Here is a 26,571-nt window from a genome sequence, read left to right as displayed (position 1 = left end):
AGGGAACAGCTAGATATAGCAGTAGACCGCATGTTTGTTCTCTGGTCTGTGCTAATCTCACTAACTTTAGTAGGTGGGTCAATAAAATTGACCTCAGTGCCACTGGGCTAGGGAAGGGCAAAAGAATCACCCACGTTCCACACTCTTGATCAGTATACAGCAACCCCTTTGGGAAAATTTATGGGCACCGGGGGAAGACAAGGCCACGCCAAGGCTCCTTCGACAGCACCTCCCAAACCCGCGACCTCTACCGCCAAGAAGGACAAGGGCAGGAGGTGCATGGGAACACTGCCACCCGCAAGTTCCCCTCCAAGCCACTGACCATCCTGACTTGAAAATATATCGCCATTACTTCACAGTCACTCGGCCAAAGAGCAGGAACTCCCTCCCTGACAGCTGTGCATTTACACCATGGTGTAGGGTGTACCTACACCACATGGACTGCAGCAGTTACAAAGGTGCCTCACCACCACCTTCTCAAGGGCAATCAGGGATGGGCAACAAATGCTGCCTAGCCAGCGATGCCCACATCCCGTGAAGGAATAAGAAAGGGTAACCCCGAGAGCTTGCCAACTTTCACTGTATCAATTCATTAGAGTCAAAGAGTCATGCCATCATTAAAGCACAGAAAGGGGCCATTAGGCTCATTGATTTGTATGTTTGTATGTTCGCATGATTCTAAGACATACAGACTCACACAGATCTGGTAGTGTGGTGATCAGGTTGCTGGTCTAGCAAGTCAAAGGTCAATTTGTGGCTGGGCATCCCAAAAAAATGACCACAGGACCTTGTCATTAAAAAACCCAACTACCCGGTCTAGCCTACAAGTAACTCTAGACCCGGGATGCATGGCTAACTCTTAGAGTGCTCTGAGGTGGTCATACAAGCCACCCATCAGGCTGTAAAAGTAATTGTTAGTTTAAAAACAAAGCTCACTCCTCAGGGCAGCAAGAAGGTCAATAAATGTGGCATTTTTAAAATATCCTTTCCTGGGATGTGGGAGTCACTGGCAAGGCCAGCATTTGCTGCCCATCCCTAATTGCCCTTGAACTGAGTGGCTTGCTAGGCCATTTGAGAGGGCAGTTAAGAGTCAACCACATTGCTGTGGGTCTGGAGTCACATGTAGGCCAGACCGGGTAAGGACGGCAGATTTCCTTCCCTGAAGGACATCAGTGAACCAGATGGGTCTTTACAACAACTGACAATACATGACTGAAACTAGCTTTCAACCCCAGATTTTTTATTAATTTAAATTCCACCAGTTGCCATCGTGGGATTTGAACCCATGCCCCTCAGAGCATTAGGCCTGGGCCTCTAGATTAGCACTATACCACTGTCTCCCCTTATAGAGAAGGTAAACGAAGGATGGCCATTTGTCTGCATGGAGCGGTTTCCTGATAAGCATCAATAGCTTTGTCGGGAGACAGGGCAGGGGAGGGGAGAAATGTGGGGAGGGGGAGCAGGATGGAGAAGTGCAGTTGCTGCAGTGTCCATCTCAGGGCCATGTTCGCGTTGGGCCGCTTGCAGATCCTGTGCTCATCACTCCCACCCCGGTGATCTTATAAAATGATGACACTTTGTCAGCATTTGATATTTACAAAGGACAAAGGCAAAATGTCTCACTCAGTTCCTGACAATCCCCCCAACAACACCACCTCACCTCAGCTGAACAGCAAACCAACAGCAGACACCTCTCCCTAAATGGCTGAGATTATGGCGTGCGAGAGACAATTAAGTGCTCGCTTGCAAGGGCCGTTATCTTCTTCAAGTCAGCCAGCTTGTCGCAAGCCTCCTTAGCTTATTCATCCCCAGTTGTCCCCTTCGTAAGTAGCTAGGAGACAGCTTGCTCCCCGGTGGGGAACATTAGAGAGTGCTCTTTGTGACATTGCTCAAGTGTGGCTTCGTCTAGTTGCAAAATGGAGGACAGGCAGAAAGGAAAGAGAGGTGACAGTGAGGAGAAGACAATCAAAGCTGGATTAGCCGATGGCGCGGAAACATAAAACATCGCCAATCTGAGACCACCCCCCGACTCCAAGCTTGAGTTCCCTTAAATTCTGAAGCAAGCTCTCCCATCCTCATTAAGCTAATGGGCTCCATTAATTAGACACATGTGTTTGTGGCAGTGCCGACTGTGTGCCTCCATTCAGCCACAAAGGACAGCATTAACTGAAGCAGCCTGCAGCTATTCCGAATGATGCCCATGCCACGTGAAGCCACAACCCGCTGCTGTTGCCACCGAGCAGCCCAACTCCCGGGTTCCGCTTGTTCGATGAAGCAACAGCTGCTTTAACGGGGGGTCTCGGCATCTTCCGTGCCGCCCTTAATCGGGTCCTGCCTGATTCCGGCGGGACATTATCAGCCTAGCGGCGAAAGCAGCATCGTGGCGGAGTTGCCGGGTGAAGGCTGCTGGTCTCCTGCTGCACGCTTGCCGTAGAGTGCGCCTAGGCTCAGTGTCAAAGGGAAGATCTTGTCTCGCTATGAGCCCTTTCACAAACCTGGGATGTCCCAAAGAGCTTTGTGGCCAATTAAGCACCCTTGTTTCAAGTGTTGCCACCGCTGTACCATAGGAAACGTGGCAGTCAATTGGCGCACAGCAAGCTCCCACAAACAGCAATAGGATAATGACCGAATCATCTGTTTTAGTGTTGTTGGTTGATGGGTGAATCTTGGCCAGGGGAATGAATAATGCCATGGGATTATAAAACTCTTAAACTGGGGTGGGGAAGGGGTGTTCTCACTACTCACTGAGGTTTGGAACCCGTACTCTAGGCATCAATGACACCAAACCAACCTTGGGTACAATTTCCACTTCATGTTGTACACCTTCATTAACCCACTAAGCGACACCTCGTACTCACAATACCAGTTGCTTCGCGTCCCTGTGTGCTGGAGTTGGTTCCCGGGTGGTCAGCCTGCCTGAATGATGTCCCTGCACATCTTCCAATGATCGACCAGGTCACTATCCTCCGACTGCAGCTGCGATGCCTTCCTGGGCTCTGATTTTTATGTCCCTTTTCTGACTCTGGCCCCTTAACAACAAACCCCAAATCGGGTCATCCGATTGGTCCTCGGTACCTCAGCGATTCAGCCACGGCACCTCACCACCCACTTCCTCGAGACCACCTAACGTACAGTCATTTCCTGTTCCCAACGGGGTGGGGGGAGGGGATAGGGGTACCAGGTGCACACTGACAATGGATGCCTTTTGTTTGTAATACCTCTGTCTAGATGGGGCAGGAAGAAAGCCTTACAGGATTCACCTAAGGGGGTGTTTTGATGGTGGACCCTCTTTGACATAGGCTGGTTGACGATAGACTTGAAGTGAACACTCCATAGGGCTGCCAGCCAACATCTCAGCTCATTGCAATATCAGAGCACAGAAGGAGGCCATTTGGCCCATTAAGTCTACACCAGTGATATCAGATGGCCCAATCAGGGTTGTTTGCTCAGCACAAGAACACTCTACCCAAGTCTTAAAATATCCATTGGGTCCAAATGCGTCACCTACATCAGATCCTGATTATGCATCGCTTTTTAGCTCGCTGACCCACATTGGCTCCCAGTCCAGCAAAGCATCAGTTTTTACATTCTCATCCCCGTTATTAAATTCCTCTATGTTCAGCCCCTCCTATCCCTGTATTCTCCTCCAACCCTTAAAATCCTTTGAGTTATCTGCACCCCTCCAATTCGGGCCTCTTGAGCCTCTCTGATTTTCAATCTGATGTCCTGCCTTCAGCTGCTTGGGCCCAAATCCCTGGAAATCCCTCCCTGACCCTCTCTATCTCTCTCTGGTCTGCTTAGAACCTCCCTGACCCTCTCTATCTCTCTCTGGTCTGCTTAGAACCTCCCTAACCCTCTCTATCTCTCTCTGGTCTGCTTAGAACCTCCCTAACCCTCTCTATCTCTCTCTGGTCTGCCTAGAACCTCCCTAACCCTCTCTATCTCTCTCTGGTCTGCTTAGAACCTACCTCTTTGACCAACCTTTCGGTCACCTGTCCTAACCTGTCCTTATATGATTTGGTGTCACATGTTGTTTACTAACACCCCCGGGAAGTGCCTTGGGGTATTTTGCTTTCTTAAAGGTGATATATGAATGCGAGTTCTTGTCACTGATTGGCATATTGAAAGGTCCTACTGCCTGAATAACGTCGGGCCTCAGGTGTCCCAGTAATAGACCGCTGGCTGCAAAGCGTTGGCCAATCCAGATTTATCCCACTATTTTCCAGGTGCCGCTGTTGGGCAGGAGGTCTCCAGATACCCCTGGCACCCACCATCCAACATCTAGATGGCTCTAACTCATTGCTATGGTATGCATCACAGGAACTAGAAAATGCACCTTAGCCCCAGGGATAACATACTGTTACATGTTTGTCGGGGGAGGGGTGGAGGGTGGTGCAGGGGGGCATCAGTTCCGAGAATTGAACTCCAGAGAATAGAGTAGCATACACTGCATCAGATGGGCTGACTAGGCCCTCGACCATGTCCGACCCACCTCCGGCACCTCTGCTCTCCCCTCTGCCCCTCCCTCCCAGAATCACAATAGGGGCCCGCTTGTCCTCACTTTTCACCCACCAGCCCCCACATTCAAAGGGCCATCCTCCGCCATTTCCGTCAACTCCAGCAAGATGCCACCACCAAATACATCTTCCCTTCACCCCCACTATTGCCAGCATTCTGTAGGGACCATTCCCTCCGTGACACCCTGGTCCACTCCTCCATCACCCCAAACTCCTAATCGCCTCCCCATGCAACCTGCCCCTCTACTTCCTCCTTCCTCACTATTCAAGGCCCCAAACACTCCTTTCGGATAAAGCAGCGCTTCACTTGCACCTCCTTCAATTTAGTCTACTGCATTCACTGCTTCCAATGTGGTCTCCTCTACACTGGGGACAATAAACGCAGACCGGGTGACTACTTTGTGGAACACCTTCAGTCTGTCCGCAAGCATGTCCCAGACCTCCCTGTCGCTTGCCATTTCAACACTCCACCCTGCTCTCATGCCCGCATGTCCGCCCTTGGCTTGCTGCATTGTTCCAGTGAAGCCCAACGCAAACTGGAGGAACAGCACCTCATCTTCCGACAAGGCACTTTACAGCCTTCCGGACTTAACATTGAGTTCAACAACTTCAGACCATGAACTCTCTCCTCCATCCTCGCCCCCTTTTTTAATCCAATTTTATTTTATTCCCCAAGCCCCCCAAACACACCCTCCCCCCCCAAAACACCCCAACAGGACCATCTGTCACTTGTTCTTATGTTTTGCTTTTACAAGACGCTGACCCTTGTTCTGCTATTAAGACGTTCTGCTATTTTACCTTTATGCCACTAACAGCATCTTCTTTAGTCTTTAACACTACCATTAACACTCCCTTTGCCCTGTGTCCATGGCATCTTTGTCAAATCTCTCCGTAGCTCCTACCTATCCCCAACCTTCTATTTTGCTCCACCTGCTCCTCCCCTCTTAAACAGTATAAAATCCATTACATTTCTACCTCCCTTTAGCTCTGAAGAAGAGTCATACGGACTCGAAATGTTAACTCTGTTTCTCTCTCCTCAGATGCTGCCCGGCCTGCTGAGTTTTTCCAGCATTTTCTGTTTTCATGTTATGGATGAAGACTGGCATCTGCGATGCCGGGGACCTCCGGAGAAGGCTAAGATGGATCATCCACTCGGCACTTCTGGCTGAAGATTGTTGCGAATGCTTCAGCCTTACCTTTTGTACTGATGTGCTGGGCTCCCCCATCATTGAGGATGGGGATATTTGTGGAGGCTCCTCCTCCAGTGAGTTGTTTAATTGTCCGACACCATTCATGACTGGATCTGGTCGATGTTGTGTCCAGCCATCTCATCACAGTGTGTGTCCCTTCTCAGCTCATTAGCGGCATCAGTGATGCCTCACCCTCAATGTAAAGTGCCCTTGTGCAAAGCATCTTGTCGACATGTATTGCAGGTTCAAGTGATGTTTATTCTTGTCTGTCTAAGATGGAGGCTCACTCAGTCCCCTGACTTGTCTGCATTGTGGAAAGGTGGAGATGTACTGTAGAAGGAGAGACGTAGATGAGCATGGAGAAGGGTAATCTTTGCTTGACCTCCATGCTTTCTGTCATCCGTGAGAGTTTGCAATTTATAAGACATACTCAGAGGTCGTGTGTGCTCCTGCTAGCCTTGTGTGTTGTCAACTCGATGAATGTACATCTGCTAAGCTGACCAGTAAGTGTGCACACCTCAGTGTGCCAGTGCTCTGTCCATCGCAGGCACTATTTTGCCCTGGCGCACAAAGCTACAGCTTTAACCGTGCTGAGGGACGCACTAAAGCTTGGGGCAGCTGCCGCAAAGGCGCAATGGGGAAGGGTCGCTGTCTAAGACCTTTCTACCACAGCGCACCGAGAGACTGGGAACTGTTTAGAGCCCCTCGGGCTGTACAGATCAAAACGAAAGGCTGTAAATGATTGTAATATTGTTTGTACTGATGCACCTGGTGATACATTTTGTAAAAGTTTAACCTGGATTGTACCCTTGTAATGTTGTTTTTGAAATGGTTTTGAATGTGATTGAAGATTTTTTATGAATAAAGTATATTTTTACAAAAAAAAAAAAAGTCTCGCACCTTGCAAATGTCTGCATATTGCCCACAAGGCTATCGGCAAAAAAGAAGAGATGCAGCACTGCCCTATTCATTCTGCTCAGCCTCCCCTCCCCTAAACACTCACCGAGCTCAGCGGTGCTACTTCCAAATGGAGATGTGTAGCAGCCAGTGGGACCATTGAGCATGGTCTCGGTGCTCATCTGTCCGCTTCGTGGGAAGACAGTGCTGAGGGCAGGAATGGGCCAGGAGCTCGGATGGACTGCAGGTGACGTGCGCTCTTTATTATCAACCACGTGGTACTTTGAGGGCTCCAGGGTGTGCCCGCATTTTCGGGGTCACGAGGGCCATAAGGGGAACTGATGGCTTCGAAAAGGAAGCTTTTTTCATGTCTGTCAGGCAAATGTGTGAAGATGGTCATTATGAGGTGATCTATGTCCATTGAAAAGTCAGGCTAAATGGTGCCCTGCATCCCTAACTGAGAGTGGAGGGTCTCAATGTCATGGGGATTACAGTAACTGAGGACTGAGTGAACAAGTGGTAAGACCTGTTGAACGTGCCCGCCTCCCTTGGCCTCCCCTAGTATCGTAGTATCACCATCAAAGTGACACATAAGACATTTTTCCATTGCTGGATGTTGTTATAATATGGCAGATGATTATGTGCCAGGCGGACCAAATCCACAAGGGAAACTTGCCCACCCTATCACAACGGTACCCACATGAGGGCACATGCTCTGTGAGGGAGTGAGATCCTTTTAGGTGGCCTGGGGAGTGCCCGTCTCTGAACCCAGCAGCTGAGCAGGGGGCAGCCAAGAAGCTTCTCCTGTTTGTCCAGGTGCCCACGTATCTTTGGAGCCATTGTCACACTGGGGACTTACCACGGCTGGTCCAGTGGGTTATTGCAGGGAGATCAATGATTGGAACACATCTTGCATGAAGGTGCTATTACATTGGAGGCTCCAGACTGCCTCTAGAGTTACTGAGACTCTCCTAACATCTCTCGGCTGTGCATTCCCCCTCATGTGGTAATACAGATTCCATATGGGTTCATCTTTAATCGCTCCCTTGCCCGCACCCCCCAGTGCTGAGGTCCACACCTCCCAGAAACCCAAACAGCCCTCCCCAGCAGATTTTTTCTGAGTTTCACTTTCTGCTGCACCATTGCTTGAGGTTCCAAGCTGATGGTCCTCGGGTTGTATTCCCAGGCCAGCTTCTACCCTCCCTGTGTAACCGTGGAAATCCCTCCCATCATCCTGGAGGAGCATAATGTTCAGGTTCCCCTCCCACCCCCCAATAACTCTCAGCCCTCCCCCTTGTAATCCTTGGTCCCACTGTAATCGTGGTTGATATCCCTGTTACCCCCTGAGTCGGTTGAGGTGGATGTGCCAATAGCCCATCTAGACCTTGCCCCTCCCCATCTTGAGGCCTATTGTACCAACACATATAGGGTCCCCACCCCCCCGCCCCGCCATGAGACCAGCAAGTGCCCGCCCCTCTTCCCCTTCTACAGGCTGCAGACGCCTCTCCAGATTGTGTGTGACTGTACCATCTGCAGCCAAGTACTGTGCCAGAAACCCCCCCGGACCGCTGTGCATGAGGTGATGAGCACTCCCTGCGCACACCATGCTGGGCATGACTGACAGTGGACTGACATGCCCTCCCCCTCCCTGGACTGGGACAAGGACTGTCTCTGGAAGCTCAGCTATCTAGGCTGAAGCGCTTCTTCACTCCACAATCCTCCCACTCTGGCCCCAACTGGCTTACGCCCTTCTTTAAGAGAGTCTCTCCCAATTCTGGCCCAGAGGACACTTCCCCACCAACACCCCCACCCCAGCCGTGTGCCTTCACCACTCTTCCCCCCCACTCATTTGTCTGAGTGCAACCTCCCCCTAGTCTTCCCCCACCCCCCAGTTGAGCCCTTGCCCTCAAGCACCTTCCCTTGCTTCTGTCTTGTCTCCACCACCCCCGCCCCCAGTTGAGGCCTTTCCCTCCAACCCCTTCCCTTGCCTCTGTCTTGTCTTACCCGCCCCCCCCAGTTGAGCCCTTGCCCTCAAGGACCTTCCCTTGCCTCTGTCTTGTCTTACCCGCGCCCCCCCAGTTGAGCCCTTGCCCTCAAGCACCTTCCCTTGCCTCTGTCTTGTCTTCTACCCCCAGTCCGAGCCCTTGCCCTGCAGCACATTATAGCTCAGCCCCACCTTACCGCTGGCCCTGTCCGCCCTCTCAGGTGAATGTAAAAGACCCCCCTGGTGCGATGTTCAAGAACAGCAGGGGAGCTCTCTCTCTCTCTCAGGGGAGAACTAAATATTTATCCCTCCTCCAACATCACTAAAGAAACAGATTATCTGATTATGGTCTCACTGCTGTCTGTGGGAGCTTGCTCTGCACATACTGGCAGCTGAGTTTCCTACATTACAACAGTGACTAGACTTCAAAATTACTCCATTGGCTTTAAAGTACTTTGGGGCTTCCTGAGGTTTGTGAAAGGGGCTATATAAATGCAACAGAGAGCTGTGTATGAGCAGGGAGAATGAGACATGGTGAACCTACGGAAACCTTCTCAAAGCTCTGACTTAGCTTTGGTTAACCTCTTCACCTCCTCCTCTCGTCACTCGACACACATCTCTGGCACTCACGTGTGAAGCACCGTGTGACATTTCGTTGGAGTTAAGCCGCTATATCAATGAAAATTCTTGTTGCCATCGTGTTGTATGGGTTCCTTGTATGTGCACTATACAGAAAGTGTCAAAGCTCTCGCAGCTGATATGCAGTTATAACTGGCCAATTTACATTGAAAGTGCTTAAAAAAATGATGCATTATGAATGTTCCATGAGAGGCCACTTGAAAATATATTGTTTTTTCATTTGAAAGCTTTTTATACAGGTGGAACCCAGTTAGCTACTGGAAGCCAGATTCTATTGAACCTTGATTGACAAGATTGCCTCTTGAATCTGTAGTGTAAGCATAACAGGTACAAAGTGGCTGATGAAATCACCATTTTTAAAAAAAAGCAGCCGCCAGATGATGAAAACACGGGGCAACGCATTGAAAAAGGGAAACGTTTTCTCTGCTGGCTGTAAGGGGCTCAGCCGAAATGATTCTTTTTGACAAGGGTCAATCCTTCACCCAGTGATCACAGAACCACCTGCTTCTGAGCCAGCAGCAATCACTCATCACACACACACACACACACACACAGAGGCCCAAAGACCGGTGTGATAAACAGAAGAATGGCACACACCAGTGAATTAGGTGGCACAATTCTGGGAATGGAACTCAGACACTTCAATGGAGTAAAGTGAAGAGAACCTTATTCTGTATACAAACATTTACCAGTCAAGGAGTTTTACTCTTTATCTAATCCCATTTTGTACCTGTCCTGGGAGTGTTTGATGGGGACAGTGTAGAGGGAGCTTTACTCTGTATCTAACCCTGTCCTGTACCTGCCCTGGGAGTGTTTGATAGGACATTGTAGAGGGAGCTTTACTCTGTATCTAACCCCGTGCTGTACCTGTCCTGGGTGTGTTTGATGGGGACATTGTAGAGGGAGCTTTACTCTGTATCTAACCCCATGCTGTACCTGTCCTGGGTGTGTTTGATGGGGACAGTGTAGAGGGAGCTTTACTCTGTATCTAACCCCATGCTGTACCTGTCCTGGGTGTGTTTGATGGGGACATTGTAGAGGGAGCTTTACTCTGTATCTAACCCCGTGCTGTACCTGTCCTGGGTGTGTTTGATGGGGACAGTGTAGAGAGAGCTTTACTCTGTATCTAACCCTGTGCTGTACCTGCCCTGGCAGTGTTTGATGGGGACAGTGCAGAGGGAGCTTTACTCTATATCTAACCCCATGCTGTACCTGCCCTGAGTGTGTTTGATGGGGACAGTGTAGAGGGAGCTTTATTCTGTATCTAACCCTGTGCTACACCTGCCCTGGGAGTGTTTGATGGGGACAGTATAGAAGGAGCTTTACTTTGTATCTAACCCCGTTCTGTACCTGTCCTCGGAGCATTTGATGGGGACAGTGTAAAGGGAAATGTCAGAGATCGAGAGGGCCGGGGCACTGAAGGCATTGGAAAAGGCAGATGCAATTTTAAAATCAAGGCTTTGCCATATTGTGATGACCCATATGTTGGGAAAAGCTTGTATTTTCTTTTGTGCCCATGTCCCTTTAAGACCAAAGTGGCTGGGGAGTGTTCTGAAAGGGAATTAATTGGTTTCCAGATTATAACATCATTAGGTTCCAAAAAATGCCCATGTGACCTGAGGTTGCCATGGGGGTGAGCAGCTAAGAAACAAAGGGTAAATAGAAAGCTAGTGCAGTGGGGTTGGTTCAGCCCATGTTTATGCTTAGCAGTTCAGAACCTACTGAGATTTTGTATAAAGGAGAAATGAGCAAAGTTCTCTCCGAATGGAACAGTTTCTTTTTGGCAGTCTTCGACCAGGTCCTGGTTTTGAAGCAGGTCTCTGAGAAAGCGCAGAGACTGTGTTAACCTTATGTGTTATCCAGTTGGAAAGAGCAGAGAGCTGAAGACCGGAATGGCAAGACCCACTGCTGCTGTTGAAGTGGTGCCAGAGCCCACCAGACCATTTAGAGGGGTCAGAGAGGGGAGCGTATGGGGATTCGGTGCCATCAGGACTGTCATGACCCTAGTGAGAGAGGGCTCGTGGATATGTGCCTTGTTGGTGTTAGCTGTGCCCTGGGACGTCAGATAGAATACGGCTGCTGGAGAATGTGACTCAAGGACTAAAACCATTAAGTGGTTAGAGATTCAACATTGTGGAGGCCAAGTTGGAAAGGCTGCGCAGTTTCAGTTTTGAACGAGTGCTTGTAACTAAGGGAGGCGTATCTTCGTTGCATTGACTATTTAAAGTGAAATTTACATTTTCGTTTTGAAGCATCCTTCACATGTTAATTAATGTTTGAATTATGTTGGTTTTAGTTCATTTATTACAGTCAAAGTTTCAAAAGGTAGAATCTTATCCAGCAAGTTTCATCCCATTGGCTTCATGAGGACTCCTTTCTTTCAAAAGTCATTGGTCTCGACAAGGATTGTGACAGCGTCGGGAGCCGAAGTAGGTCAGTGAGCACAGGGGTGATGGGTGACCGGGACAGAGTCAAACGGCATGCGTTTCAGATGAGCTGCAGCTTACGGATGGTACAAGATGGGAGGTTGGCCAGGAGACCACTGAAGAGACAAGGATGAGGAGCAAGCAACTGATAGACTCAAGGACTCAGCATTCACTGTTTACAAAACAGCTGTACACAGGGAACAAAATATATCTTCTCATGCATCCTTTGCGGACATATTCCGCAGTCAGTGCTAATTCCATGAGGATTACGTAGGGTATACAGAACAGAAACAGGCCATTCAGCCCAACCAGTCCATGCTCGACACGAGTCTCCCCCCCCATCTTTCCGTATCTAAACCTACCATCATAACCAGCCACTCCCCTCTCCCTGATGTACTTGTTTTTAGCTATCCTCTTAAATGCATCTATACTATTCCCTGCGGCAGTGAGTTACACCTTCTTGCCACTCCTTGGGTAAAGAAGTTTTCTCTGAATTCCCTATTGAATTTCTTGGTGACCATCTTATATTCATGGCATTTACTTTTTGCTCTTTCCCACAAGAGGAAACATTCTCTCTCTGTATCCACTCAATCAAAGTCTTTCATAGTTTTAAAGACCTCAGCCTTCTTTTTTCAAGGGAAAAGAGACTCAGCCTGTCAATCCTTTCCTGATATTTATACCCTTGTATTTCTTGTACATCTTCTCTGCACCCTCCCCAGTGCCCCTATATACTTTTTTATAATATGGTGACCAGACCTGCACATAGTACTCTGTGTGGTCTACCTGAGGTTTGATACAGGTTCAGCAGAGCTTTCCGATTTTCCAATCCTATCCCTCTGGATATAAAACTGAGTGTCTACTGGGCCTGGGAGTGGGGGGCGCAGACAGTGCCAAGCGCTGGGGCCTGGGGCCTAGGTGGGGGGGATCCCGAGCTTGATGTTTCAAACAGTTTCTCATCACCCACGCTGAGCATCTGACAGAAAGGCTTCAAAAAACGCGGACCTGTCAGGCCGAGAGTTCCGATATGTTTCAAGCTGGTCTGTCAGTGTCAGTGTCAATTTCACTAGTTGCCGCTGCTGCTTCCGACCTTTGGGCAGCTTCGTGATTCCGATTTTCTTTTTGAAAAGCCCTCCGGGAAACCACGAAGTGGCCCGAAGGTGAGAAGCAGCAGCAGCAACTGAGAGTGTTTCTGCAAAGAAAAATGGTAAGTCAAATCAATGTAATTTTACAACCAATTGGATGCTGTGTGTGTGTAGGGGAGGGGAGAGGGGGGGAGAGGGGAGATGCGGGGCAGGGAGAAGGGGTTGCAGAGAAAGTTTGGGGGGAATGGGGGAACGTTGGAGAGGATGGTTGATTGCTCTGTGATTAACTATCCTTAATGAACCTGCATTGGGCATCCAATTTTGCCATTCCTAAGGTCACTCTGCCTCCTGGATGCAGGTGTAAAATAGAAAGACAAACCTACATTTATACAGCACCTTTCACAATGTCTCAAATCGCTTTACCAATTCAGTACTTCTGAGTTGTGGCCACTGGTATAATGTGGGCAAATGGGAGAGCAGGGTTGAGGGGCCAAATGGCCTACTCCTGCTCCTAATACGTATGTGCGTGTGTCATTCTGAGACGGATGAGATGAGGTGGGCCAAATGGCCTTTGTCATCCCTAATTACCTTGCGAACAGAGGGTGGAATCTTGGCTGGAGTTCTGTTTATTTTGTTGCTAATGAAAGTTTACTGTGGGCGGGCTGTGTGGGGTGAGACTGCCAGGACAGGAGTGTGTAATGGGCTCATAGTGAATCAGTAACCTGTTTTACACTGCACATGATTCTCAAGAGTCTTTTCCATTGACTTCAATCTTGTCTACTTACCTATAATCCCACTCTATCTTGGTGCTTTTTATGAGTTTTTTGAGCTATTGAAATATCATGATAAAGTTGTGTTGCATAGCAGATATTGAAAATATATTGTAGTGAGAAGCAGTGATCGGCCGAGTCTTCAGGCTTGCTGGTTTAAGGGAACGCAGATACAACTGTGGATCATTCAGTCTTTTCTCTCTGGCCTCTAAGTTCTGTTGCACAGGCACTCCCTGAGGGCCCGGAGATAGGGGAAAAGTACCGGGATCCATCATATCCCTAGCCCTGAGTGCCCAGCTTGTTTGTTTTATATAACTGCTCTGCTAACCCGTGGGGCAACTTTTGGTGATTGATGTACTTGTAATCCTGTTGAAATAACCTTTGAGGTGGCTGACGAACCCACAGCGCGTTTGCACAATCCCTCGTGAGCGATTGGTGCATTTCCCTACCATTATAAAAACACAAAAAATAATGAGTGTTTGATGGACGTTGGTTTGTTATAATCCTGACCAAGTCTGGCTGGTTTTATTCTTTTTTCCAACAAGTTGCCTCAGCTCCAAATGAAGAAAGAATCTGCATTTATATAGCACCTTTCCTGACATTCCAGGACCTACGAAGTCCTTAATTTGAAGTGTAGTCACTGTTGTAATGGGGGAAACATGACAGCCAGTTCACACCCAGCAATGCAGCAATGCCCAGATAATCTGCCTGTCTTTAGTAATAGCTGTTGAGGAATTAATACTAGTCAGGGCACCAGAGAGAATTTCCCTACTGCTCTTCAAAATAGTGCCACGGGATCTTTGACATCTCCTGAGGCAAGACCTCGGTTCAACATCTCACCTGAAAGATGGCACCTCTGACAGTGCAGGACTCCTCCAGAACTGCAGTGGGCCTATCAGCCTGGATTTTGCACTCATGTTTCTGAAGTGAACTTGCAAGTTTCTAACTAGGGGGCAACTGAACCACAGCTGATTCTATGGCTAAAGGATCAAGATTGCATGTTCTATATGAGTGCAACGTATTGTAATTATTTGTACACTTAAATGTTCATAATTGTGCAATCTTTTTATTATTTGATACTTTATTTTCATTTTAATGATTTCCTTTAACTATGTTATGAGCTATGATGATTTGTTTTATTTCAATCATCATCATAATTTGGCATCTGCCATCATAACTTTTTCAATAAACCAGCCCATAGTCCGTCCGTCCGTCCATCCATTCATCCATCCATCTATCCATCTGTCTATCTGTCTATCCACCTATCCATCTGTCTATCCATCCATCTATCCGTCTGTCTATCTATCCACCTATTCATCTGTCTGTCTGTCTGTCTGTCTGTCTATCTATCTATCTGTCTGTCTGTCTGTCTGTCTATCTATCTATCTATCCGTCTATCCGTCTGTCTATCTATCTATCCATCTATCCGTCTATCTATCGATCTGTCTATCTATCTATCCATCTGTCTATCTGTCTATCCATCTGTCCGTCTGTCTATCTGTCTATCTATCTATTCACCTGCCTATCTGTCTATCTATCTATCTGTCTATCCATCTATCCATCTATCTATCCATCTGTCTGTCTGTCTATTCTGTCTATCTATCTATCCATCTATCTATCTACCTACCTAGCTGCCTTTCTATCTATCTATCTATCTATTTATCTATCTATCTATCTTTCTGTCTAGCTATCTATCTGTCTGCCTGTGTATATCCGTCTCTTTCATGATATATTGCCTATGAGTACAATTCTGTTATTTTAGAAATGTATGTTATGGGATGTTATATATTAATATAATATCCAGTGTATTGTATATAGATAAAATGAGACAGTTAATATTCACAACAGGGCCGATCATATACAGTCTGGAGAAGTTGCGTACCTGCGGAGCTGAATGACCTCTGCATCCCTCACTTTCGCTTCATTGTTTTATTTATTTTTTGATATATTGAACAGTTTTTTGGCAGCGTGAAAATAAATGAAGCTTTGCATAACAGGTCAAAAAATAAATTGCATATAACCAATGCTAGCTGTGAGTGGGCGATATCAGCTAGGTGGCAGAGATACAGTCCTGGCTCTGGGCAGTATGAAGTGCTCTCCAGGACTTTCAGAGGCAGAATTCTCTGCAACTTCTCCTCATGCTACCTTGGCTGTAATATGAAGTGAATTGCAGCCCCAGCTCTGCTGAATGGACAGTCCTGTTTCTCTATAGCCAGCTTATACATTTTAATGAAAGATATCAGCCTGTAAAAACCTGGAAAGTACATAATCTCCAGTGCTGAACACAGCAAATTACTCTCATCCTCAATGTGTGCTCAAGGGCTCTCCACATTTCTTTTCAGTTTTCAAAATCATTTTATGCAGGGAAGAGTTGAGAAGGAGTATGATAACTTCCGGCCTCAACCTTGCACTTGTGGAAAATATGACAGATTTTGTTTGGGAATTATAGTATTTCCAAGCTTTTCATGCTCTCTTCATCCTCCTGAAGGCAGAGACTTTCACTGGGGTAGAGGGTAATTGTGAAGTAATTCTGTAGAAAAACTTCCTGTGCTCTCTGATTCATCAGGAAATACGGATTTTTAAAAAGTTTGGTGTGCAGTGCAATTGGATAGTATTAGGGATGCAGTGCAGATGGATACAGTGTTTCAGATGCTTTGTGATTGGATACAGTGTTTGGAATGCACTGTGATTGGATACAGTGTTTGAGATGCAGTGTGATTGGATACAGTGTTTGAGATGCAGTGTGATTGGATACAGTGTTTGAGATGCAGTGTGATTGGATACAGTGTTTGAGATGCAGTGTGATTGGATACAGTGTTTGAGATGTAGTGCTATTGGATACAGTGTTTGGAGTGGTGTGATGAGTTCGTGTTTGGGGTGCAATATGATGCATACAGTGTTTGGATTGCAGTGTGATTGGATCCAGTGTTTGGGGTGCAGTGTGATTGGATCCAGTGTTTGGGGTGCAGTGTGATTGGATACAGTGTTTGGAATGCAGTTTGACAGGATGGTGTTTGGAATGCACTGTAATTAGATACGGTGTTTGAGATGCAGTGTGATTGGATCTAGTGTTTGGAATGCAGTGTGATTGGATCCAGTGTTTGGGGTGCAGTGTGATTGGATCCAGTGTTTGGGGTGCAGTGTGATTGGATACAGTGTTTGGAATGCAGATTGACAGGATAGTGTTTGGAATGCACTGTAATTAGATACGGTGTTTGAGATGCAGTGTGATTGGATCTAGTGTTTGGAATGCAGTGTGATTGGATACGTGCTTGGAATGCAGTGCAATTGGGTACAGTGTCTGGAGTGCAGTGTGATTGGATCCAGTGTTTGGTATGCAGGTTGATTTGATACAGTGTTTGGAGTGCAGTGTGATTGGATCCAGTGTTTGGAGTGCAGTATGATTGGATCCAGTGTTTGGTATGCAGGTTGATTTGATACAGTGTTTGGGGTACAGTATGATTGGATCTAGTATTTGGAGTGCAGTATGATTGGATCCAGTGTTTGGTGTGCAGGTTGATTTGATACAGTGTTTGGAATGCAGTGTGATTGGATCCAGTGTTTGGTGTGCAATGTGATTGGGTACAGTGTTTGGGGTGCAGTATGATTGGATCCAGTGTTTGGTGTGCAGTGTCATTGGATCCAGTGTTTGGGGCACAGTGTCATTGGATCCAGTGTTCGGGGCGCAGTGTGATTGGATCCAGTGTTTGGGGTGCAGTGTCATTGGATCCAGTGTTTGGGGTGCAGCGTGATTGGATCCAGTGTTTGGGGTGCACGTTGATTTGATACAGTGTTCGGCGTGCAGTGTGATTGGACGCATTGTTTGTGATGCAATGTGATTGGGTACAGTGTTTGGGGTGCAGTTTGTTTAGATACAGTGTTTGGAATACAGAATGATTGGATCCAGTGTTTGGGGTGTCATGTGATTGTATACAGTGTTTGGTGTACAGTCTGATTGGATCCAAAGTTTCGGGTGCAGTGTGGTTGGATACAGTGTTTGGTCAACAACACAATTGGAAACAATGTTTTGCGTTTACAGTGCTGTTATATCCATTGTGTTGAGGCGCACTCTTGCTGGTTGCAATGTTTTGGGAACAACACATCTGGTCCCAATCTTCATTCCCAATGAGAGGTTTGAGAGGCTTGTCATGGTTGAGCAGAATTAACCAAATAAAAGAACCTAGCACAGCATTCAAAAGAGGTTCAGTAACATGAAGATATCTATCAAGGAGAAGACTGAATTCTTGTGTACACCAGGAGAAGATCAGTGGGGAACTATAGACAACTGAAGGAAGATACAGGCAGATGTTGATGGGACAACAAAGGGGCTTTAATCACTGACGATGGAGGAAACCTACATTTTTCTGCAAGAATACATTATATAATTTGCACTGTTGGATCCATCAATAGGCCAGAGAAGTCACCAGTTAACTCAGGGGAGTCTCAACCTCAACCTCTGTGCTCAAGTCTCTGGAGTAGGACTTGAACCTAAACCTCTTTCCCCTCAATGGCTAAAGTGTTACCCATTTAAGAAAGACTTGCATTTATATAGCACCTGTCATGAGCCAAAGACATCGCAGAACACTTTACAACCAACAAAGTGCTTTTGAAATGTCACTATTGTAATGTAGGAAATGTGGTAGCCAATTTGTGCACAGCAGGATCCCACAATGTGATACTCTCCAGATATTTTTTTTTTTTTGGTGATGTCGATTGAGTGATAAATATTGGCCAAGGCACTGGGGATAACTCTATTGCTCTGCTTCAAAATAGCAGCATGGAATCTTTTAAATCCACCTCCTTGGGAAGAGAGGACCTTGGTTGAATATTATATTGGAAAGGCAGAACCTTTAACAGTGAAACACTGGAGCTTCCGTCTTGGTTTTTGTGCTCAACTCTCTGCACTGGGATTTCAACCCATAACCTTCCCACTCAGCAGCACGAGTGCTAACAGCAGCAGCAAGGTGGGGTATGGTTTAGGGGGTGCTGGTGGGCGCCTCTGTTTATGTCCACCGCGAATGTTTCGACAGACACTATATGTGCAACGGGTAATTGTGTTTTGATGGCAGGGAAATCTTTACTCAGCATTTGCTGAAGTCTGGTGCAGAGTGAGAAATATTAGCCAAGAAATGAATGTGACATGTTTGATAGGTGCAGCAGGGATAGTAAGTGCAATTTTGCTTCTCTGGGTCTTTCTTCGTGGTTTAACTAAGCACAGGGTTCAGAAGAGAACACTAACAATCAGGCACAGTCAGTCCCAGTTACTTAAATCGCCTGTTTAACACCACATTCGATCCACTCCCAAGCAGTGCTGACAGAAGGCAGTGTTACTTATTTACTGAGTTGCCTTTGTACAGATGTAATGATTTGCAGCTGACCCTCCAATACAATGATTGAGGAAAGTCTTCTCGAGCTATCCATCAAGAGAGCTTCAGTTACTGTGCACTGTGTAGGATCTGATGCTGCCATCTCTGAGTCAGAAGGTTGCGAGTTCGAGACCCAGTCCTTGAGTCTAGGCTGAATCTTCAATGAAGTGCTGAGGGAGTGTTGCAATGCCTTCAGACTAAGTGCTCTCCCCTGCTTATCTGTTTGGAGGGTAGTAAACATCCCATGGCTCTACCCGAAAGTGAGCAGGGAGCTCTATGGATGTCCTGCTGAATATTCCTCTCAGTGAAATGGAGGTTTTCTGTTGGACAGTGGGTAGTGTCCCTGTCTCTGAGCCAGAAGCTCTGTGTTCAAGTCCTGCCCCAGGACTTGCTGACTGTGGAAGGTGCAGCCAAACAGGTTGAGAATCAACTTTTAAAGCCTACCAACACCCACCCAAATGGCAGGCGGTAAGAACGGGAGAGATTCCTGGTCAGACATGTGATGGAAAGAACATTGGAGCCTCTACCATCACCAGAATACAACATGTGTGTAAAAGTGCATGTTGACACAGCAGTTTGGACTCCTTGGGGGCCCAGATGGTCAGTGTGGGTCAGATTGGTGCCAGCAGCACAGGATTTGATCCCCATTCTGGCTGAGGTGGATTTGGGACCTGCCTCCTTGCCCTACTCATAGTGGAGGTCGAGGTCACGGCACTATGGGTCAGACCTGCCCTTGGGTAGCAAACTGAAGAAGATCCCTCCTGCTGCCAAAAGCTGATTAACTACTCAGCTGCCATCTACGGAATCTTGCTGTGTCCAAAGTGGTTGCTGGGTTTACACTACCTGTCAACTCATTCACACAAGTTGCATTGCTCCAAGATCTAATGAGAAAGGCTTTTCATCCAGTACAGCTCAGACTCCCATCAGTCCCATGTTCTTAACTTCTTAACATCAGTCCAGTTCCCACAACCAGGTATCACACCACCCGTACTGCAGAACGGGCGTAGAGATTCAGGTCATGGCTTTGATATGCCCTCGTTTTTGCACCAGTTTCTTTCCTTATGCTTTCCAGAAGTCATTGACTCCTTGTTGGGATCCGGCCTTCCTACAGGAAGTAGCTGTCCCACTGAAGATGACTGACTGTTCTACAGGAAATGAATTTCCCAAAGGGTATCTCAACTATCAAAACACAAGGCGGGTGGGCGGTGGGGGCGTGCTGGGGTGGAGGGGGTTAGAAATCACACCTTGTTACCCATGAGTTTCTAGGCATAATATGGAGGCCCAATTTCAACGACTGTTGTCCTGCACACCAAGGATGTAGGTGTTCCTGGTGACTGCCGAAAAGACACATCAGGTTCAAGCCTTGGGTCTCATTTCCTTTCCATTCCTATAGCACCTCCACAGGCAGCTTTAACGTTTGAAGAGGATGAATATTGTGCTGTTTCTTTGCTGGAAGGAGGTGAGGGACACTGAAGTGGGTAGTGGGGTAAATGGGAGGCAATCATCCCAAATATGGAGTTACAGTTACATTTGTGCTCTTCTTGGCTCCAGAGGGAGACTTTGTTAAAAAAACAAAACCTCTAAACCTTACCTGTAATTGGCACCTAGCCTATTGATTAAGCCACTCTGACTCCTGTCGTGCTCATTGCAATCGAATTTTTACAAAGGGGCTTAAAACAGTTATTGGTCCCTCGCGTATTTAAGGGGCCTGATGCATAAGGCAGTCACCAGGAACACCTTCATCCTTGGGGTGCAGGAAAACAGTCGCTGAAATTGGGCCTCCTTTTTATGCCTATAAACACATGGGTAACAAGGTCCAATTTCTAACCCCCTTTCCAGAGAGAGAGATCAGAAAGAAAAGGACTATGCTCCTTGAAGCGACACACTAAGCATTGCTTAGCAACAGCGGGTCGTGACAAGATCTCAAATCATAGGCCCAGGTGCAATGTCCTTCTCTTCCAAACACTTCCAAACACGAAGTGGCTAATTAAAATATTTCTTCAGTGCATGTGGACTGAACGTTGACAGCTTGTTCCTGGTGGATACTGGCACTTTTAAGGTACCTGAAAACCAGCAATGTTTTCAGATGCAGACAACCTCTGAACTCTCGGTCCTCTCGCACCAACGTTTTATGTGTTATATAGTTCAGATGCTCCTCAAAACCCACCACGTTGGCCAAGCTTCTGGTCACCTGGTCCCAATACACGGCTCAGCGTCAAATGTGACTGTGCTCCTGTAGAGCACCGAAGGATCTTTCACCATGCTAAATGTGTCATACAAAGGCAAGTTGTTGTTGTAGATAGTTCAGTGAAGCACGGATCAAAGTAATGTCAGCCGCAACTGAAAAACAGGAAGCCTTTGGTCAGCAGGTAGCGGGAGGGGGGAAAGAGAAGGGAAGAGATTGGGAGAGAGAGGGAGAGAGGAAATAGAGAGGAGAGTGGAGAGGGAGACAAGAGTGAAGGAGAGGGAATGAAAGAGGGGGAGACTGTGAAGAGTTATGTTACTGCATTATTAATCCAGAGGCCTGAACTAATGATCCAGATGCTAGAACTCAAATCCCACCAGGACAGCTGGGGAATTTAAATTCAGCCAATTAGATAAACCTGTAATAAAAAGTAATGATGACAATGCAAAGATCGGAATGTCCGAAAAAAGACCCCATCTGGTTACCTAATCGCCTGTAGGGAAGGAAAACTTGCCATCCTTACCTGGTCTGGCCTAGCTGTGATTCCAGACCCACAGCAGTGTCCTTTGGAATGGACTAGCAAGCTACTTAGTTCTATCAAAAGTCAAACAGGAGTAAAATCGGACGGACCACCCAGCATTAACCTAGGCACCAGAAACAGCAAAGTCAACCCATCGACCTCCTCCTCACATCTGAGGAATTGTGCCAGAACTGGGAGAGCCTTTTTTTGTTATTCTTCATCCATGGGATGTGGGTGTCACTGGCAAAGCCAGCATTTGTTGCCCACCCCTAACTGCTCTTGAGAGCAATTCAGAGTCAACCACATTGCTGTGGGCCTGGAGTCACATGTAGGCCAGACCAGGTAAGGGTGGCAGATTTCCTTCCCTAAAGGACCAGGTGGTTTTTTTTATGACAACCATTACTGAAACTAGATGTCATCTCCAGATTTACTAATTGAATTTAAATTCCACCAGCCACATTGGTGGGATTTGAACCCATGTCCCCAGAACGTTAGCCTGGGCCTCTAGATTACTAGTCCAGCTACATGACCATAATGCCACCATGCCACAGTCGAGTCATGCAACAGCCTGATATAGTCATACTCACAACCTACAGACAATGTCCCACACTCTTCCATCACCACTCCTGGGCATGTCCAGTCCCACTGGCAGAACAGGCCCAGCACAGTGGCATACAGTCAGGAGGGAGTGGCCCTGGAAGTCCTCTACATTGACTCTTGACCCCATGAAGTCTCATGGCATTGGGTCAAACATGGGCAAGGAAACCTCCTGCTGATTACCAGCAACTGCCCTTTCTCAGCTGATGAATCAGTACTCCCCCGTATTGAACACCACTTGGCAGAACCATTTTGGTTAACATACTCTGGGTGGGGGACTTCACTGCCAATCACCAAGAGTGGCTCAGTAGCACCACTACTGATCTAGCTGGCCAAGATCTAAAAGACATAACTGCTAGACTGGGACTGCGGCAGTGGAGAGAGAACCACCAAGAGGGGGAAACCTTCTTGACCGTGTCCTCACTAATATACCTGTCACAGATGCATCTGTCCAGGACAATATTGGTAGGAGTCTTTGTGGAGATGAAGACACGTCTTCACATTGAGCATATCCTCCATCGCATTGTGTGGCACAGCCACCATGCTAAATGAGATAGATTCAGAACAGATCTAACAGCTCAAAACTGGGCATCCATAAGGCGCTGTGGGCACCTTACTTTGAGATTATGCCCTCTGGTCCTATAGACTCTCCCACAAGGGGAAACAACCTCTTTACCATAGAGGGCTGTGGAGGCTGGGTCATTAAGTATATTCAAGGCCGAGATAGGCAGATTTTTAATCAGTAAGGGAATCAAGGGTTATGGGGAAAAGGCAGGAAAGTGGAGTTGAGGATTATCAGATCAGCCATGATCTCATTGAATGGCGGAGCAGACTCAATAGGCCGAATGCCCTACTTCTGTTCCTATGTCTTATGTTCTTATGGTCTTAATGTCCCAGGGCTAAAATGATTATCACAACCACAACCATTCCTTTGTTCTACCCTGTCAAGTCCCCTAAGAATCTTATATGTTTCAATAAGGTCGCCTCTCATGCTTCTAAACTCCAATGAGTACAGGCACAACCTACTCAACCTCTCCTCATAAGAAAATCGCTCCATACCTGGGATCAACCTAGTGAACCTTCTCTGGACTGCCTCCAATGCCAGTATATCTTCCCTTAGGTAAGGGGACCAAATTTGTTCACATATTCTAGGCATGGTCTAACTAGTGCCTTGCATAGTTTTAGCAAGACTTCCCTATTTTTATATTCCATTCCCTTTGAAATAAAGGTCAATATTCCATTTGCCTTCCCTATTGTGTGTTAGCTTTTTGGGATTCATGCACAAGGACTCCCAAACCCCTTTGTGCTGCAGCCTTCTTCAGTCTTTCTCCACTTAAATAATATTCAGCTCCTCTATTCTTTCTGCCAAAGTGCATAACCTCACATTTTCCCACATTATATTCCATCTGCCAAGTTTTGGCCAACTCACTTAACCTTCTATATCTCTCTGTAGACTCCTTGTGTCATCCTCACCCCTTGCCTTCCCACCTATTTTTGTGTCATCGTCAAACTTGGCAATGGTACATTCACTTCCCTCATCTAAGTCATTAATATATATATTGTAAATAATTGAGGCCCCAGCACTGATCCCTCTGGCACTTCACTAGTTACAGGTTGCCGTCCTGAAAATGCCCCCTTATCCAACTTCTATCTTTTATTAGTTAGCCAATTCTCTATCCATGCTAATATACTACCCCCAACACCAACCATCCAATCTTATTAAGTAGCCTTATTGCAGCATCTTATTGAACGCCTTTTGGAAATCCAAATATATTAAATTTGCTGGTTCCCCTTTATCTATCTTGCTTGTTACCTCCTCAAAGAATTCTAATAAATTTGTTAGGCATGGTTTCCCTTTCATGAAGCCATACTGACTCTGCTTGATTAGATTACTATTTCTAAATGCTTTGCTATTACATCCTTTGTAGTAGACTCCAACATTTTCCCAATGACAGATATTAAGCTAACTGGCCTATAGTTACCTGTTTCTTGTCTCCCTCCCTTTTTGAATAAGGGTGCTACATCGGCCGGTCTCCAATCCTCTAGGACTTTTCCAGAATCTAAGGATTCTTGGAAGATTGCTACCAGTGCATCCACTATTTCTGTATCTACCTCCTTTAATATCCTAGGATGCAACCCATCAGGTCCAGGGGGCTTATCAGCCTTTAGCCCCATTAGTTTCGCTAATACTTTTTCTCAAGTGATAGTTATTGTATTTATTACCTCCCCCCTTTTGCTCCTTGATTATTTAGTATTTTTGGAATACTATTAGTATCTTCTACCAGGAAGACAGAAGCAAAGTATTTGTTCAAGTCCTCTGCCATTTCCTGGTTCCCCATTATTATTTCCCCAGCCTCATTCTCTAAGGGGCCTATGTTCACTTTTGTCTCCCTCTTCCTTTTTATATATTTAAGAAGCTCTTACTGTCCATTTTTATATTACTTGCTAGTTTACCCTCAAAGTTTATTTTCTCCCTCTTATTTTTTTTGGTCATCTTTTGTTGGTTTTTTAAAACTTTCCGAATCTTCTGGGTTACCACTAATCTTTGCCACACTGTATGTTTTTTTTCTTTCATTTTGATACTGTCCTTAACTTCCTTGGTTAACCATGGTTGGTGTATCCTCTTCCTTGAATCCTTCTTCCTCACTGGGATATATCTTTGTTGAGAGTCATGAACTATTTTCTTAACGTCTGCCATTGTTCATCAACCATCTTTTCTGATAAACTCCTTTCCCAGTCCACTCCAGCCAACTCTGCCCTCTTTCCATTGTAATTACCCTTATTTAAGTTTAGCACAGTTGTTTCCGACCCAAGTTTCTCACTCTCAAACTGAATGCTAAATTCTATCATGTTATGGTCACTGTTTCCTAGGGGATCCTTTACTCTGAGATCATTTATTAAACCTGCCTCATTACATATTACCAGATCCAAAATAGCCTGATCCCTGATTGGATTCACAACATATTGTTCTAAGAAACTGTCCCGAATACAATCTATGAATTCTTGCTCATGTCTAACTCTGCCAAATTGATTTTCCCAATCTACATGAAGTCACCCATGATTAATGTACTGCCTTTTTTACATGCCCTCATTATCTTCTGTTTTATTCTCTACAGTATAGCTACTGTCAGGGGGCCTATGGACTGCTCCCACCAGTGTCTTCTTCCCCTTGTTATTTCTTACCTCCACCAATATGGCTTCTACATCTTCCAATCCAAGTTCCTTTCTTGCTATCGTACTTATTACATCTCGTACTAACAAAGCTACCCCACCACCCTTTCCTTCCTGTCTGTCCTTTCACAAAGTCACATACCCCTGAATATTTAGTTCCCAGCTTTGATCACCATGTCTCCGTAATGGCTAAAAGATCATACCCATTAACCTTTATTTGTGCTGTTAATTCATTTATTTTGTTCTGAATACAATGTGCATTTAAGTAAAGAGCCATTAATTTTGCCTTTTTAACATTTTTCCCCCTTTTTTTTAAGTTTGTACTCTTTGTCCCTTCTTATCACGCACCAGGTATCATTACCTAAATATCTGCCCTGCAAGGCTGCCCTATCCTGTCACTTTGTAAGCCTACATATCCTCTTTCCAGAACCCTCCGCCCCCACTCTATTTAGTTTAAAGCCCTTTGCATTGCTTCAGGAGTTCCCCAGCTTAACCATCTTCAGCTGCTTCATCAATGACCTTCCTTCCCTCATAAGGTCAGAAGTGGGGATGTTCACTGATGATTGCACAATGTTCAATTCTATTCACAATTCCTCAGATACTGAAGCAGTCCATGTCCACATGCAACAAGACCTGGACAACATTCAGGCTTGGGATAATAAATGGCAAGTAACGTTTGTGCCTCACAAGTGCCAGGTAATGACCATTTTCAACAAGAGAGAATCTAACCATCTCCCTTTGACATTCAACAAAATTGCCATCGCTGAATCCCCCACTATCAATACCCTGGGGACCATTGACAAGAAACTGAACTGGGCCAGCCATATAAATACTATGGCTCCAAGAGCAGGTCAGAGGTTGGGGATTCCACGGTGGGTAACTCACCTCCTGACTCCCCAAAGCCTGTCCACCATCTGCAAGGCACAAGTCAGGAGTGTGATGGAATACTCCCCACTTGCCTGGATAAGTGAAGCTCCAACAACACTCAAGAAGGTCGACACCATCCAGGACAAAGCAGCCCACTTAATTGCCACTCCATCCACCAGATCCACCAAATACTCCCTCGCTCCACCACTGACACACAGTGCCAGTAATGTGTATGATCTACAAGATGCACTGCAGCAACTCAGCAAGGGTCCAGCTCCTTTGACAGCACCTTCCAAACCTGTGGTCTCTACCTTGAAGGACAAGGGAAGCAGACACATGGGAACACCACCATCTGCAATT

This window comes from Cetorhinus maximus, chromosome 28 (genome assembly GCF_964194155.1).
Source record: "Cetorhinus maximus chromosome 28, sCetMax3.hap1.1, whole genome shotgun sequence".
NCBI lineage: Eukaryota > Metazoa > Chordata > Chondrichthyes > Lamniformes > Cetorhinidae > Cetorhinus > Cetorhinus maximus.
This window is presented reverse-complemented; position numbering follows the sequence as displayed.